The sequence below is a fragment of the Arvicanthis niloticus genome, chromosome 11, assembly GCF_011762505.2.
Source record: "Arvicanthis niloticus isolate mArvNil1 chromosome 11, mArvNil1.pat.X, whole genome shotgun sequence".
Taxonomy (NCBI): domain Eukaryota; kingdom Metazoa; phylum Chordata; class Mammalia; order Rodentia; family Muridae; genus Arvicanthis; species Arvicanthis niloticus.
The window spans coordinates 30,015,541-30,031,296 of NC_047668.1; the positions used below are offsets into that span (position 1 = coordinate 30,015,541).

General features: G+C 38.6%; 1 long non-coding RNA gene across 1 annotated transcript; it reads left to right on the forward strand.

Moving 5' to 3' along the window:
- Nucleotides 1-818: 818 nt before the first annotated feature.
- Nucleotides 819-15,756, forward strand: LOC143443960 (uncharacterized). Its single transcript, XR_013113418.1, has 4 exons — nucleotides 819-957; nucleotides 7,681-7,731; nucleotides 14,671-14,724; nucleotides 15,429-15,756. It is a non-coding gene; the product is annotated as an uncharacterized LOC143443960 (long non-coding RNA).

Below are 15,756 nucleotides of genomic sequence, written 5' to 3' on the forward strand. Positions count from 1 at the left end.
AAAGACTGTTGGAAGTTGGATACCAGGAAGCTGCCATCTCTTCTGATGTTGTTGCTTCAGGATGATTTTCGTAATATCAACACAGATGTTTCATTTTTCCATTAACTACGCAAGTTTCAAATTTGATACTCAAATGCCAAATAAGTGGCAGCTGTTCTCTGTTGTTGGTAAAGCAGACACTGAATTCTGAAGCGACCATTCATGTCATACATTACATTTCACCAGAGTTCTGAGAGCAGTGTGATAGACTAATTATCCTCCTCACTGAGCAGTGTACTGATGCACAAAAACTACATTTATAAGGCCACTGAAAATATCCACAATTGAGGCCAGCCAAATCTACATTCCACAATAAGCCCCAAAAGGTATATAATGAGTATTTAAAAGTTTTTTGCAAAAGAAAATCGATGCACTCTTCTATTGCTTTTCATCTCAGCTCTAATTTAGGTAGACAATGTGTTATCTGGCTCAAAAAAAAAAAAAAAAAAAAATCTCAGTAGAGGTTCCCAACTGACCTTTGATGGAAAAGACCAAAGACATTATACATACACATTTGTTTTAAGCTAAGAAAGTGTTTATTTACAAAATGCACTGCATAGTCTTGTCTAAATTGCCTCAACAGTACTGAATTTACTTTAAGGTGTGGGCTGACTACAAAAGAAACAACTTAATGTCATTCCACAAGTTGATTCTAAAATAAATTGTTTTCTGGCCATTTTAAGGATGCTACTAACTTCCTGGATGGAAAATCCAGGTTTCACTGTTTTCTTAATCACAGAGAACTTTAATAAGTACACCAGAAGCCTGAATCCCTCTGCTGGGCAACCTGTAAACAAGCCAGTGTCTTGCTGGACTACAACAGTACACTCAGTGCTTGACATTTCTCAGTCACAGTCAGTCCCGACCCTTGGGCATCATCAGGATTTGAAGAAATGAAATAAACTCCTGATCAGAAAGGTAACAGAACTGAATTCTTGAATCAAGAATCTCTGCCTCCCTCCCCATCCTTACTTCTCCTCCTCCTCCTCCTCCTCCTCCTCCTCCTCCTCCTCCTCCTCCTCCTCCTCCTCCTCCTCCTCCTCCTCCTCCTCCTCCTCCTTCTTCTCTCTCTCTCTCTCTCTCTCTCTCTCTCTCTCTCTCTCTCTCTCTCTCTCTCTCTCCCTCTCCCTCTCTATCTTCCCTCCCTCCATCTCTGCTTCCATCTCACAGACACACGCTGGGCTTGGGGTCAGGGGAGCAAATTTGGATAAACTCAGGACCTTGCAAACCACTTCAGACAAATGTCTCCAGAATGTGCCCACTGGTCCAGGCACATTTTCCTTGGTAAGGATAGAAAGTATCATGTGTGTGAAGGCTCTCACACAATCAGGAATTAGAACTCAGTGACTCTTCTGCAAGCTTTCTCTTCCTTTCCCTTTCTTCCCAAGTCCCTTTGCCTCCAAACCTGCCAAATTAAATGCTAAATCAGGAGCAATGGCCTACAATTAGCTTTTCAATTAAAATGTACAGTTCAAAGTTGACTCCAGAGTGAGTAATTGCTTTTGAAAACCGCAACCAGCAGGCAGCTGCAAGATTGTTACAACAGTTTATTTAACCTCCAAACATATGATCAATTTTATTATCTCAGCAAAAGGGAGATATCCTGGAGAGTGGTATTTTAAATATACTACACACTCTACATGCTGGAGAAAAAGCTGAAATTCCTCAACACCATAAATATCCTTTTGCCATCGCCTCGCTGAGAAAACAAACTCAAATTACACTTTCTTCATTCTAAACTCAACGGAGCCTAAGAACTTCGTGACATCCAGCGGGGGGGGGGGGGGGGGGGAGAGCATGGGGAGGAGTTGAGGAACTTTGCAAAAATTGCAAGGTTTAAAAACTTTCAAACATCCGGCTGTGATGTTTGGGGTTTGTGCTAATTCCAAAAGAGAGGCTGGAGAGAGGCTGCCAACCTTTCCAAAGTGACTTCCAGAATCCTGCCTCTACTCTGCTGACCTGACTCTGAAATCCCTTCTGCAGCCACAGTGAGGAAGATGTAAAACCCAGTGTAATGTAAATGGAATCAAAGACCTTGCAATTTCTGTCTCCACCTCCCTGCTCCTTATGTTATACCAGCATGGCCACTCCTACCCCCACCCACATCTTCCTCAAATTGAGTGCCTTGCGTTAAAGTCGCTTAGGAACTCTTGACCTCCTGTTAGATTTCAGCACCATTTCCTACATTCATTAAATGGACGATCTTCAGCGGGTTATTAAACTTCTCTGTGACCCCTTTTCCACATTTCCAACCTCATAGCTTTGTTTTTCAGATTACGTGATCTTGAGAAAAGTTTTCAGAGCATGCCTGGAGCACAGGAAGTGTTTTTAACACATTCTCTCTGAAATCTTTCCTCCTGTGATATCTTGGCCAGTCTTGCCAGACAGCAATTATGCCATCTTTTAGGCTGGGTTTCCACACCTTCAAGTTGGTATATCCCGACACCACCTGCAATGGTTCAAACAGCTGGTCAGTCCTTACGCTTTTAATTTGAGGTTGTGTTATGGAAAGGTTAATGAACTTTTCATTTGTCCAGAAATTTTAGCTCTGAATAGTGCCCCAATGGACAGAGAATATAAATACTCATAGCTATAGTACCTAATATACCATTATTCAACGCCACAGAAGAATACACTGGATACTAACTCCAGCTCCAATTAGCTCACTGAACGTTCATGTTCATTGCATCTTTTCTGCCTGTTTTAATGGCCTTAAAGGAAAAAGAGAGAAAGGAGAGAGAGACAGAGAGAGAGAGAGAGAGAGAGAGAGAGAGAGAGAGAGAGACAGAGACAGAGACAGAGACAAACAGAGAGAGCAAGAAATCACCTCCACAAAAAAGATAGTGTAGAAACAGACAAAACTGTTATTTCCTCCAAATGCTTCACTATCACACGAGCGCTCAGGACTCCAGCTACATGCTTTTTTGTTTTGTTTCCTGTTGTCTTTTGTGTTTATTCCCCAACCACATTCATTTCCCCTCTAGAATCATACTAATGTACTAACACCCTTGAATGTCTGTAAATTCTTGTGTAATGTGTAGTGTTTGATATGTTTGTAAGTATATTGGTGTCTAAGCTAATCATATTATCACTTTGTGTTCCCACTAAACTGCTACTCAACCCCTCAATGCTGGCTTTCAACCAACAATAAAACTGACAAGATATGAGATATGACCCCATATTTGATCAGTGTGATCTGAATCCCACAGAGATGCGGTCAACCAGCCAGGGAAGTTTTGTTGCTCTCCCAGTCCTAAGGGTAAGAGTTTCCTACCCGTGCTGTCCATTTCAATGATGTTCTTTCACTTTCTAGTAAATGTGCATTCAGACAAATAGCATTTTATGTTTTGAAATCTAATTCTGGCAACCAACGTGTTTGATAGATAAAAAGCAAACATCTTTCAAAGACCCAGAGCAGCATAAAATATAGACAGCTGAAAACCTTTGTAGTAAGGCAAGCCATAAGTAAAAAGTAAATAACAAGCCAGGTGTGACTTCAGTATCTACAGGATTTTATGAAAATGTAGGAAATGCATCAGATTCCAAAGATGTTTACTTACATTTCTGCACTGAAAGAACTATTTAATAAACAAATGCTGGACGTGATTGAAATTTCCAGAATAGGAGATGGGAGCCAACCAATATGGGGCTCACACAGCTATAACCAGTGAAAGAATTCTGGACACTGATGGAAAGACAGCTTGAAAAATGTATTGCCAGTGGAAAGGCAAATCTCTCTATTTTTCACGTAATTTCACCTTTGTTAAGAAACATTGAAGAAATACACAATCCTAATAACTTTCATGTGTATAGAATGGTACATGCTAGAAAATACCCCTAAAGATCCAAACTGTGCAGGGGAGAACACAGCTAAAGGGTAGAAGGAAAATGATTGATATTTTCATTTTTGTCCGGTATCATCACGTGTGTTGGCTCTTTACGACCAGTTTGCATTAACTCCGCACTAAATTTTTCCAAGTACAAATAAAGTAAAAGACAAAATGGGATAATCTGGCCTCTGAGGTGAGTGGGAGATACAGTTTTGCTCATGGGTGAAGCCGAATATCATTCAGAGAAAGGAAGGTAGAGGTGAGAGAGAAGGAGAAAGGAAATCACAGAATCAGTCATGCCTCCAAGTCACTTACTAAACAAGAATGTAAACTCAAGAGAGCTGCCTCTAAGATACATGGTTTGTGGCTTATCTGTCTTTCTAACTGTGTAGCAGAGGAAAAGTGAAAGAAACTATTTTTATTTTTAAAAAAGACACTGTAAGTGAAATTGGAGAGTGCAAAGTTTGTTTGTACCTATAAATAGTAACTCAGGGAAACTGGAAAGAAAACTAGTTTCAAATGCTTTAAAGTAGTTAAAAAGTTAAAAAAAATTATACTTTATTGAAATTACGTTTGAGACAATCACATATCACAATAATTACCCTTTTCCTAAATAAGAATTAGTCAAAATATAAGAATTAGTGAAACTCAAAACTTAAATGTATTTTACTGTATAAAGAACTACTATCTCAATTTTCAATACTTGTATTTATATTTTCGAATGTTCTGTTTTAACACTTCAAGCTGGATTACACAATTTTTCATTTTTCCTCAAATAGTTGAACATAAAAAATTCAATACAAACAAAACCTGAGCGTTTGCTGCAGGATTTGAACATTTTAAAAGTGATTTCTGGAAGCGAGGACGAATACATGAAATGGTATTGGGAAGATGAAAAACAGTTCAAACTTAGGCCCGTCATCCAACAACTGAGATTTTTTCGCCATTGAAAACAATACCCATTTTCAGTTTTCTAAGAAAGTAAGCAGACAATTTTAGTCTTGAGAGTTAACTGTCTTAATTTCCGGATGGTCCAAACATCTGCCTAGTGGAGTCTTTCTTTTACCTTAAATGTCTGGGCAATATGTAACAAAATGACAGCCTAGCAGATAAATACAACAGTTACATCCAGGACGAATAAAACAGAGGAAGAGGCCTCAGGAAGTATGGGGAAGCCCATGCTTGCCAGGGTGTTTTGTTAAGTTCAGATAATTCATCTGCATCTCGCTTCTCCATAGCACCTTTACTCTCTTTACGTTTCACGAATTAAAATCGGAATATAGTACTGTTATATGCTGAATTTTGTTTCCTTATAGGAATAACCGATGAGATTTGTACGAGAAAACATCGGAGAAAATGTTAAAGTCTAGGGATTTGCACTTGTGCCTTGCTTCCCCTCCTCATGGACGCAGCAGGGCAACGCACCGATATTTATGGTGCTCGCCTCCCTCTAGTGGGCAGTTTTTAAATGGATGGTTCTACAGCTGCCTGCCGGGCTGGCGCAGACTGTAGGTGAGACGTCAGAATGGACAGGCCTGCTCAGGATGCAGGGACTTCCCAGCCCATCCGCTCACCTCTTACCTGTTTGGCAATATCAAAGAAGCTAGTTCCAAACTAGAACTAACCAGGGTTAGGAAATTTTGTCTGAACCAAATGAAAATTCCCACTGCACCCACACTTCTTGGAGCTCTGGAAGAGACTCGTCAGACCATAATTCATTTAACAGCATGCCCATTCTTCTACTAGGTGCAGGAAGTCGGTCAGCATAGGAGCAACAAATAGATGAATCAAACATACACGAGTAAAACACAATTTCAAAATGCACTGTCTCAGTGGGGTAAAATGCTTAGAGTATATTATTAGTAAACCATGAAATTGCAAATACAAAGTGGTTACATTTGCAAGTATATAGTGACATTGATCATAAATATAAATCTGAATACTGTGCCCAGTAGCTCACTGTTTATACAGATAAATATGCTCAGATATAAATTTATCTGAGATTTGAAAACTATTTGTTTTCAGTTTGTACAAACTTACATAATTTCTACTATACAGGAGATTGTTGCAACATATTTTTGTTAGCCCATGAAGACTGGCAGTGGGGCTTTGTGTGAAGCCTAAATAACCTCAAAGAACTGACAGGATATTCTCTGAAAGTTGAAGCAAAAATAAGTGCACAATGTAGCATGTTTAGTCACATTAAAGTGTCATTCGCCAGATGCTAAAATTTATCTTTCCAACTAAAAGTGGTCCATATGGCAAACTACACTTAAACAGTGTAGTGCACCCAAAAAATTATGTGTTGAAAACTTAATCCTCAATGTAAGCTTTGGGAGTGGGGCCTAAGGTGTTGGGGTCAGGAAGGCTTTTCTCTTATGGATGGGTTACTCCGGATTGTACAAAGACTTGAAATAAGGAGTTCAAACCCTAGTCCTCTTTTTATCCTGTTCTTACCCAAGGGATGAAAGAAAAGTTCCCTGGTAGTTTTTTTTTTTTTTTTTTTTTTCATTGATTTTGGACTTTCTAGACTCCATAGCAAGAAACCAGTTCCTTTGTTCTTTCCTTCCTTTCTTCTTTCCTTCCTTTCTCCCTTTTTCTTCCTCCACTCTCTTCTTCTCTTTCCCCTCCCCCTTTTTCTTCTCTTCTCTCTTCTCTCACCCTGACTTTTCTGCCATTTGTGCCATAACAACACAAACCAGGTGATACGGAAACAAAGAAATTATCATGTCATTATAAATACATACACTCACAGAGACATAGTACTCAGCCTTAAAAAGGGGATTATGGCATTAAACAACATGGATAAACCTGGAAGACATTGTACTAAGTATAATGACACAAACACAGGAAAACAAAAATGTTTTGCTCTCACTTAAACATGGAGTCTAGAAACTGTTGAACTTACAAAATCAGATAGCAGAAGGCTGTTTGCCAGTAGACACCTTTGACAGGGTACAACCTTGAAGTTATGTCACAAATAAGTTCCAATATATACCCTGGCAACTGCTGCTGATAAAAATGTATGCTTGTGAGAAAATTTTCAATCTCTCCCACCCCTCTCTCTTTCTCCCTCCTCCTCCCTCCATGCTTCCCTCCGTTCCCCTTCTATTTATATCTCATACGCATTTGCACATACACATACACACTATACATATGTTGAGTGTGTGAGGGAAGTTCTTTTTCCCTTTTATTGAAAGTAATTTTTCCTCACATAATACAATATGATTACAGTTTCTTCTCCTTTTACTCCTTATAAATCCAACTCACCTCCACTGCCATCTGGATACACCCCATTACTGTCTCTCACTAGAAACAAACAGGGTTCTAAGGGATAAAGAATAAAGCATAAGAAGCAGACATTGATGCGGAGACCCACTTGTTCACATCCTCAGGAATCCCATAAAACACTAAACTGGAAGCCATAATATGTATCCAGTGTATACACATATCACAAATGGTTCATTGTGTAGGTTTAATAGATGCACTTTTTTCCATATCTGTTTACCTCAGTAAAGCTGAAAGAAAAAAATTAGTTCTACCAGTGTGTTAACCATTCCCCTAAAAAGTTTTTTTTTTTTTTTTTGCCCTTCAGTGTCCTCTGGTTGCCTCAGTTTACCCTGAGCTTTTCACACTGTTCTTGTTTTTGTTGTTTTTCTGTTGTGGTGGTACCAAGCTAAAAGAAGCTTTAGGTTAATTAGAGATTAATGTCCTTCAGTGTAGCCTCTAAACAATAGTTACCTATATAGCCTATAATTTATTCATGAAATCTAATTATGCCAAGCATGATGGTATGTACCTTTAATCTCAGGAGGAAGAAGAATCGGGAGCTCTATAAATTTGAAGCCACACTGTTTGCATGGTGAGTTCTTGGACCAGTCCTGCTCTATAGTGAGACCCTGTGTTTAAATGAAAGAATAAAAGTAGGGAGAGAAGGAAGGAAGGAAGGGAGGGAGGGAGGGAGGGAGGGAGGAAGGAAGGAAGGAAGGAAGGAAGGAAGGAAGGAAGGAAGGAAGGAAGGAAAGCAGGCAGGCAGGCAATTATTTTCCTACCTGGAAGAGAAATTTAAATCCCTGAGCTCAACACAGAGATACAATGGAGAATACACTAAAATCCTGCTTTCTACTTTCATCACTTTGTGTTTAAAGACATCCTCAGGGATCACCAGATGCACTGATGTCACAGGAAGGAAAGGAAGCCAAACAACTTCCTTTTGGGTTAATGTGACCAATAGCAAGCCAAATTTTTCTGTTTTTCACTTCTCTCTCAGTACCTTCCATCAGTCTGTCATGTGTAGTAACTGGCCAATTTGCAATCTGTCTGCTTGTGTATCTGTGACTGATGCCTGATGTGTGTGCGCCAGAATCTGTGCCTCTGTGTGTGTGTGTGTGTGTGTGTGTGTGTGTGTGTGTGTGTGTGTGTGTATGTGTGTGGCTGTGGCTATTCTTAACTAAAATATTTGCTCTGAATTTATTGAACATTAGACAGAACATGGCATAGAAGAGAAATTAAGGATTCTTGACAGAAATACTTAAGAGGTTTATATGTTTATGGATATTTTGCCTTGTACATCACAAGCATTCCTGGTGCTCCCAGAGGCCTAAAAAAGACACTAGATTCCCTTGGAATTGGAGTTACAGACAGTTGTGAACTGCCATGTGGGTGCTAGGCACTGAATCTTGGTCCTCTGCAAGAAGAGCAAGTGTTCTTAACTGCTGAGCCATCTCTCTAGCCCCTTTAGTTTTGCACGCTAAGAAGTAATTTTACTAACACCAAACTGAAGCACTCACTACTGTAAACGTGTTATCAAGCTACATTGTAGCCATGGGCTTTTCTGCCTTGCCACTTTGTTCCTAGGATAACAACTCTGAGACTTAATTATATATGAATAAATGCCTTGGCCATAAGCTTTGGCTCATTCCTGACTAGCTTGTAACTTATATAATCCACTTATTCTAGTCTTTGACACATGATTGGCTACCTCTTCTATTTTATGTATCTAACTTTCTTATAGTTCAGGGCTAATTCACAGCTCTTGACTCTTTCCCAGAATCCTATCTCTCTCTTGGGTGTCCCAGCTTCTATTTCTGCCTCAGTTCATAGGCCATCAGCTTTCTATTGGCAAGTGATGCTTCCACACAGAACAAAAGAGATTCTCTCTACACTATAGCCTGTAATTTCTTCCAACGTGTATGATGGTAGATACTTGTTGCATAAGGATGCTGTCAATCTGTTGGCTACTTTCAGAAAATGATTGTCACAACACACACACAAACACACACACACACACAAACACATTACTCTGGGTCAAGTGTATAGAAGAGTGTGTAATTTAAGATTAAAGCTTAAATTAAATTAATCTTACTATTAGCTTAGGACGTAAAAGCAGATTTCGAGGGAAAGTTCAAGTTATAGTGAAATTAGATTCATTATTCTTTTGAAGGCAGGTTAAATTTAAATATGCTTAGTACACAGTAAGCCAAAATGCTAAGTATATAGTCTTAAATTATCTTCAGGCAGATCATTAATTTTCAACCAACAAATGTCATGCATTTGCCAGAGTCCCTCCTAGATTTATATCTCAGCTCTTGTTGTGAAATAAGCTAAATATGATGATGTCTAAAACAGCTAAACAGATCTCAACATAAAGAGAAATAATTCAGTTTTAATGTTTCCCTGTCTTGAGGGGATTGTTTCAAGGGGAACAAAGCCTTGGTGTCAATGTCTCTGCAAACAGGCAGCAGAGAAACACCAAGTAAGGAGTAACTCAGGTCAACACTACAGTAGCAGGGCTGGGGCAGGAACTTCCAGAGTCAGAGCCTATGGCTTATTTTTCTTAGACATTTAAGTACAGTGAAACTTTGGAGGAAAGTCTACATGTGACACTTATCACAACAAAGCCTCAGGGATGGGTCACATCAAAACTCCCCAGCAATATAGCAAAAACATCTATTGCCCTTACAATAAGAATGAGTTCTATTCACTGACAGTGTTCAGGGTAAGAGTTGAGAGAAGAAGGACTTGTAGTAAGCATTTAAATGGATTCTATTGATGGAGGATGCAGAGTACATTGGCCCTCTTTCATAAATATGGTTCTATTCACTGAGAGATAGAGCTCAGGATTAGGGCCTAACCAGTATTGGGGATGTGGGGGAATTCGGCTGAAGGCTGGCACCATAGAATAACAAAAAGATCACCAGACAGCATCCACTTCAGCATTCCAGGTGAAAAGGCAACCTCTCTCTCCCCTGAAGAAAATTGGTCTTCCCAACAGTTCTTGTTCCTCCAATGCTTTTTTAAAAAAAGCTCTTACACCTTCAGCATCTCTCAAAAAAAAAAAAAAAAAAAAAGCTAGTAAAACCTTGTTCCACTTGAGAAATACCTGTTTCACCTCTCTTGCTTTGCACACATCATCTACTGATATTTGAGGTACTTCCTCCACGCTGTTGACAGTTACAGACTCATCTTACTGACTTTTCTTCTATTGCTAAACCCTGAAGGTCTTAAGCATCTCAAAGAAGCTATAATGTAATAAATGGAATTAACTCCAGGTTTCCTGTACTGAAGACTAAAGGCAGTGGGAAGCACTTGGGACTAGTAAAGCCTGTGAAACATTAGTGTGTCTGACTGTCTTAGCTATGTTTCAACTGTCCTTACAAGACACCATAACTAACGCAACTTACAGCAGAGTTTATTGGTGCTTAAGCTTCAAAGGGTGAGTCAATGACCATCATGGCAAGGAGCATGACAGCAGGCAGCTATGATGACACTGGAGCAGTAACTGAGAGCTTACATCTACCAACAAGAGGTAAAAATTGAGAGATGACTTGAAATAATGTAGGCGTTTGAAACCTCAAAGCCCATCCCAATGACATACCTCCTCAAACAAGTCCACACCCCATAATTCTTCCCAAAGAGTTCTATCAAGTAGGGACACATCTATATTCAAATATATAAACCCATGGGGACCACTCATTCATATCACCATACTGATTTCTAAAATGAAGCCATTATTTCTCATGATAATTGCATGTATCAAAAAATAAACAACCTTCATTTCTAGATAGCTAATTTTTTTGTAATAAAAGTTAACATTTTTCAAAGGTTGATTATTTAACATTTGATTTAATATTTTTCAAGATTTGTTTATTATGTATATACAATGTTCTGCCTGCAAACCCAAAGAGGGTGCCAGATCTCACTATAGATCTTATAAGACACCATGCGGTTGCTGGGAATTGAATTCAGGATCTCTGGAAGAGTAGCCAGTGCTATTAACCTCTGACCCACAACTCCAGTCCTTAATTTAATATTTTAGTATAAATAAAATAAATTTGTGGACTAAGGGCATATGAAACATTTCAAGTGTGTAGACTCTAGTGAGATTTCTAGTCATCATCAAGCTAATAGCTACAAAGCTACACCATTCTACAATGATTATACATAGTGATACTCATGTGTCTGAGAAAGAAGGAACATTGAGTCAAATCTCACATTAGCCAATACCAATTCATTTCTCCATTAGATTCTTATGATTTTGCATTTTCATAGAGTCCTGCGGGTAAATTTTTGTTATCAAAGCGTAAATAAAATGATGTTTCAAAAGGAAGCTTGAAGTTGAGGACGTGGCTCAGACCAAAGGTTCTTGCCATGCAAGCATGAAGACCTGAGTTCTAACCTGATAGCCTTGTATAAAACTGGGCATGGCAGTGTAGACCTGCAATGTCCACATTATGCATTGGGAAGGCAAAACATGAGGGAATAATGATCCCCTGGCCAGCCAATCTAGCCAAATTAGTGATAAAAATAAAATAAAAATAAAGGTGGGGAATGATTGCAAAATAAAGTATTTGTAAATTTCTGGCCTTCACACACATCCTAACACATGGGCATACACATACACACACACACACAAATATGTACACAAAATTTTTATATAAAATTTAAGTAAAATCAAAGAGACACTTTGTGATTTACACAGTAAGATTATCCTGCTGATAAATTGCTGAACCACTGGTAATAATCGAATGGTGAAGGTAATTTCTTAAAAATCAATGAAGCAGGACACGAGCCCTCTTTACATGTTCATGACAGAGGAAAATCTGTGTGAGCCACGTGCAAACATGTGCACATGAGTAGACATATTTCCCTGCCGAACAGACCTCATTGCTTCTGCTCCAAGACAAACCCAGAAGCAATTTCTTCCACCAGATGGAGCTTTGTTTCCATTAAAAATTAGACATAGAAAATGACTTGGAACAGTTTGAATACTTTGTACATCTTAGGGGAAAAATCTAAAGAAATAAGGTCTACTTCAATAGACTGCTTGTTTAAAACAAAAAAACTAATGCAATGTAAGTACAATGGTAATGCAAGTTTTCTTAAAAAGAGCCCACACAAATCATTTGACAACTGGCTTTATTTGATTCTTTTCTTGATCTTCATATAATAATATTGTCAAGTGTAGAAAGTAAAGAAAACCCCAAGCGAGGAATTCCTATGTTAATATGTGTTGTTGACATAGACGTGGCCATGTCATGGACCCCAAAACTTCAGGCTCGGAGGGATGGCAAAGCCTGCTTCAAGAAACTGAGTATTAGTGTCAACAATGTACTCAGAAAATGTCCACCACAGCCACCCTCCCCCTAGATATTTATAGCCTGAAGACTGCTTCCCTAAAGAAATAGCTCCTACCAAGATTAGCTGTTTCCCCGTGACCTAGGTATCCATCATAAACCCTATGTCCTTGTTCATCTATATGTGATAACACTGCCTCTGTTCAACTGTATATAATATAAATGCTGAGCTTCTGTGATGATGCAATTTATCCACTTGAGAGCCCAGACCTCCAAACCCAGCTTTCTGTTCATCTATCTGTGTATCTGCCTGTCTTTTTTTTTAATTGTCTCATAGCCCCAGTCAAGCCCACTGTTGGAAGCCATGCATGGATGTGGCTGTCAAATCATATACATTTAAGTGTCTACGTTTTTATAAAATATAGAGACCATCAAGTAACTAGAGACATAAGATTAAAGTTCATGTTCTAGCCATTGGGGTAGAGCAGAAATCTGCCCTAGAAGGAGCCATACTTTTTTACCACACCCTGTCCTTAACATGTTAGCTGCTCTTCTTTTAGAACAGCGTAAGAAGAAAAATTATCAAAATAAATGTCTCCTGTTAATGCCATGTTGATACTCTGTATAACACACACAAAAATATGTACTCTCTATTAGATTAAATGAAACATAGTACAGATAGCATGAACTACCGGAGAGTCAGCCGAATGAACAAGTTACTCTAACTATACTCTGAGAAGCCAATCACATAGTCAGCAATTGCTACCAATTCAGCATGTTATGTGATGATGCAATGCTCACTATATGGCAAAGCAGAAAAAAAGCCCTATAGAGAAGATACGTACAAGCCAACAAATACCATTCGTGTTTGTCCTGAAAAGTATGGGGAATGATACAAATCAGGCTGCCTTACGTTGTATGTAAACTGTTTATTTGAGTCCTAAAAATGGCAAAGGGTCAGAAAAGCCATTATGCCAGTCTAAGAGGATTAGTGTGGTATCCTAGGAAGGCTAGTCATTGAATAAAGATGAGACAGGGAGTGTATTCCCAGAACACTCTTAAAGTACAGCAATAGTCAGTGAATGGAGGGCATTGAAAGGGGTACTGTGTGATTCCGCTGGTACTGTGTCATAGATAGCCCATAAGTTTAGCAGCTGATGAAAGCCCCATTAAAAGGCAAGTAGTGACTAACTAGAGATGTGACTAGGTGAATTAAAGGTCCTAGGTCAGGAAAAAAAAATGAGGAGGGCTTTACTTCTGGTGCCTATGAAGATAAAACCTGTGGAAGGTTCATTCAGTAGTGAGTGTGTCTTTCTGGAAGCCTAACCTCTGTTATTCCTGTTAGCAGTATTGATTATTCCATATTAAAGGCATGCAAAGCATGACCTTTGCTCTTACAATGTTTACATATAGGTACTGTAACTTCCTAGATAAATACTGTGTGTGTGTGTGTGTGTGTGTGTGAAAGAAACAAAATGTAAAGAAACACTAGTGGGAAGTATTGAGAATAAAGAGTGTATTTGTGCAGAAAGCAAAAGAAGACATCGTTATCAAAAATAGTTTAGGGAAGGGTGCATCTACAGAGAATGAGTGGCTTTAATAATTAAAAATTTTTAAAGGAATTAAAGAGAAGAAATATGTATGCCTAGATTTAACAGCTAAGTCATAGAGACAGGGGGATAAGATATCCCAAATGCAAACATTCTATACACTAGATAACTGGAGACATAAGATTGAAAACCACGTTTTAGCCACTTGGTAGAGCAGAAACCTACCCTGGAAGGAGCATGGTTATTACCACCGCCCTCCCATAACGTGTGAACTGTCAAAGATAGAGCTACCTGAGTTGACCATTGCTGGTTTGCTCCCTATGTTTTCTTTTCCCTGTACTTAAAGACCTGAAATGGGAAGAGCAAGAAGAACCTAAATTAGCAGTTGTTGCTGATCCTTCTATAAAGTGAAAATCCATTTGATTATGCAGTGACCCTGGGAAAAGAAGGAGAGGCAAGAGGAGAAAGAGTCAAAGAAACCGTTGGAGAATTAAACCATTAAGATTGGATCAGGAGTTCAGGGACTTGAATGTGCTACTGCCTCTGATTTCTTGACCTAAGAAGATGTGATGACCCTTGCTAGTCGCTAATGAAGTCTAATTCCTGACAGTCAGGAATTACGTGATGATATCTTGTATCAATGCATAAGAGCCAGGATCTTTATATATGCAACAGGAGCTGGAGGAATGCCTGAAATGGACTGTCACTCAGGACTGTGGCTTGAAATAGGTAAGTTTAAAAATATGAACAGAGACATTAATACCACATATACCCCAGTGGCTTCTTCAATATCACAAGGTTTATAGAGTGTCTTACTATACAAGGCTCAAAATTCTTACAAGTATTTACTCACCAACAAGTAAAGGTTTAATTTGGAATTGTTGGTATTGTTACTAAGTTGGAAATATGTTTTTTCTCTGAAAGGGCTTAGCTGGTTACTATTACTTTCAATGAAACCTACGAATAACTAGATTAACTAAACTTTAATAGTTTTGTTCAATTACATTCCAAAAATAGAGGAGGATATGAAGACATGTAAGAAGAATGTGTCAACACAGCAGCATGCCATCATTCAGTAGAGATACCTACTGATGCTATGGTATACTACAGAAGAGTAAATGTTTCTATTGGAAAGATCAAGAAAGGAGACAAGTAGAAATCCAAGCTAACCCTGAATACCAACCCTGTAGAAAGTAATCTACATCTCCCGAATAAGAATCAGTTCCCCTGGATTGTCTCCAACAGTAACAGCCCCACACCAGTTTTCATAATATTCTGATTTTTCCTCATATTTTGAGTATGCCTTTATGAGAATAAAATTCTTTCACTCTCATGTAAATTCTCTGTAAGAACTAGAGTCCTTTTTAAAAGGTTTTTTTTTTTTTTTTTTAACTTGTGGAATGTATGTGTTTGTGTGTGTGACATATATGCAGGTTCTTATGGAGGTCAGAAGAGGATGCTGGATCCCCTGAAGCTGGAGATAAATGTCATTCGGAATCTTCTGATGTGGATGCTGGAACTCATACTTTGGTCCTCTGGAGGAACAGAAAGTGCTCTTAACCAGGGAACCATCTCATCACTTTTGAACTAGAGAACTTGACCATAATTACATAATTACACTCAGTAAATAGTAAGGCATCTTAATAATCAGGTGACATAGCTGTGACTAATAACTGTCATTTTACTTAGTCCATTGAAGAATAAAAATAAAAACAACAAAAATACACACTAAAATATTATTAGCTTTATCCTAAGAATTTA